The sequence below is a fragment of the Monopterus albus genome, unplaced genomic scaffold (assembly GCF_001952655.1).
Source record: "Monopterus albus unplaced genomic scaffold, M_albus_1.0 scaffold31.1, whole genome shotgun sequence".
NCBI classification, from domain to species: Eukaryota; Metazoa; Chordata; class Actinopteri; order Synbranchiformes; family Synbranchidae; genus Monopterus; species Monopterus albus.
Genome location: NW_018127911.1, coordinates 6,941,373 through 6,944,201, shown reverse-complemented (window position 1 = coordinate 6,944,201; position 2,829 = coordinate 6,941,373).

Below are 2,829 nucleotides of genomic sequence, written 5' to 3'. Positions count from 1 at the left end.
TTTTGGGTAAAAGCAGACTGATAATAATCAATAATAAAACTATAAGGCACTTTTGAAAAACAATGTTAAGCGCTTTGCATAGGAAAATCCCAATAAAAAAAACAGCACAATAAATATTACATAAAATCAAGCCACTAAAATTACAGCAAGCAAATAAAACCAAACAACTGTATAATAAATATATGAAAAAAAAAAACAGGTGACATAATCAATTAGAAAAGATAAAATCTATGAGAAACCAAAGTAAGACAAACAAGTAGGCTACATTAGTAAAAGGCTCTTTTTAAAGAAAATCTTTAAGAAAGCTTTAAAAAAAGTCACAGATTTTACAGGTGTCAGTCAGCAGACAGAGAAAGGCAAGGCAACTTTAGCCTTGAGCCTGGAACATCCAGAAGAGTCCTGCCTGAGGACCTGAGGTAGTGGCTCATAGTGCTGTAGTTAAACAGCAATATAACTGAGAGTCAAGCCATGAAGTGCTTCAAATGTGATCGTTAAAATTTATCAGTCAATCAATCAATTTTAAAACTGGTAACCAATGAAGGGAGGTTAAAACAGGGCTAATGTGTTCTTGTCTGTTAGAACTTAAGAGCCGAGCAGCTGCATTTTGCTCTAACTGCAGACGTTAAGCTGAAAGACAGTGGTCTTGTGGCCTAACCCTGAGCAAATAAATAATAGTAGTAATGACATAGCAACATGAATGACTTTCTCAAGCTCATTTTAAGTGAGGAAGGACCAAAACTGCTCCTCAGATGGAGGAAGCATGACTGGACAACACATGTGATGTGTTCATCAAAGGAAAGCTCACTTCCCAAAAGTATGCGCAGTTTTCTGGTTGTTGGTGTCAGATTTGTAGACAAAGATTGTTTGGCAGAAGATTTGGATTTTGGATGGATGAACAGACTTTTTACAGATTTATTTTCAACTAGGTGGAGAATGTTTTGGAACATCTGACATATGGTTTCTGAAACACAAGACATTAATTGATGTACAACGGACTGTCTTTTTCACAGGTTTTAAATAAGACATAGATCTGTGTGTCACCCACATAACAATGTTCGCAGATAAAGATTGTTCTGTAAATAGAAAACAAGGGACCAAGGATGGAGCCTTGGGGAACACCACAATGTTTACAGAACAATTTCAGGTTGATAACTTCACTATAAACCAGTCTAAGGCAGTATCCCTGAGGCCAGCCTTTTTTTCCCATTGTGTGACTGACAGTGTTATAGATAAAGGAGAATTATTGAACACTGAAAAAAACAAACAAACAAAACACACACACACACACACACACACAAAATCAAAAGCTGTCACTAATAGATCAATAGATCATTGGCTACTTTAATTAAAGTTTTGGTTTTGTTTTGGTGCTAGACATTAACTTAAAATGTAAAAACTTCAAAAGCACGTTAAATTTTTTTTTTTTTCAGGAAAGGTTTTGACAAAAAGCCAAAAAATAGTTCAAATTCAAATAAATTGACTGTTTTCACCCATTCCTGGAAATAAATGTAAAACTATCATACTTTTCTAATCTTTTTTGTTTTCCTGAACATTCCCATCATCACTTTTAGCTAGAAATTCTTTCAATTGAATTATATCACAGTTTTACCACACTGTGAATTAATAATAATGGTGTTGTCTTCTCATATTTTTCCTCAGTGTTTGCCACACCACTTAAAAGGTTAAGATGTACAGTATGTGTTGTTCAAAATGTGAGAAACTCAGTTTCAGTTTCTCTCAGCTTACTCAGCTTGTTAAAACAGTAGAGTTGTCCTGGCTTGTAGGCTGTAGTTTTGGGTGTGTGGAGTTTGAAAGACATGAGAATTTACCAGGAAGGGAAAAGATTCTATTAATTGCTTAAATGTATCATAAATATCAGCCACCTACAGAGGCCTTGGCACAAACACTAATGGAGAAAAACAAACTGATATTCAATAATGAAGCTGTATCTGTATGTTATAGTACAGGCTATTTGTCTGGCTGCTTATAATGGCACTATCACAAATACCACTGTTATAATCCTAACAAAATGGACTGAGTTAGCTGATCAGCATCATAACAGATCCATCGATTATTATACACCATCATGACCTACAGTCATGTTAGGGTGACACATCTTTCCCAATTTGAGATTTGAAAATGAAATAAGTGAAGATTATAAACTGATATAACTTCTATTCTCTCACCAATCATACTGATGCCACTGATGGAAAATGGGATTTTTAACAGTTAATCAGAATAAAGATTCAAATATATTGTTAAGAACCAGTTTTTTTACCCCCCTTTTTTTTTTTGGGTGATGCCTTCACTTGTAAAACTGAAGAACTCACCGTCAGGAGCTTTTTAAATGGATGCATGAGACACACATAATTCTTTATTCCCTAAAAGTTCCCTAGCAGCCCAAGGGTTTTGTTTATTTTTGGTATGATGCCAAAAATACGAGCTAGTCTGAATATCATTCAAGTATATTTCTCAATCTCAAGTGACTTGTTTTACTCAAGCTAAAAACACATGCTTTCTAGACAAATTTACAGAATTTTATTTTTATTTTTTGGAAGGGAAAAAAAAACAAGTTCAGATCACACATACTGCTCCTCCAGGCACTATCTCACCTTTATTGTGTGTTCCGCATCCAAACGTTGCATCCTAGCAGTGTGTAGTTATCAAAAGCATTTGTATTACTGATCAAGGGATTTCTAGTGATCAATAATTAGTCTTCATTATTTCCCCAACACACAGCAGACTCACATAAACACATACTTTAAATTGAAAAGATAATAAGATCGCTAAAAATAAACAGCAGCTAAAGGAAGAAGTCATTAAAATATT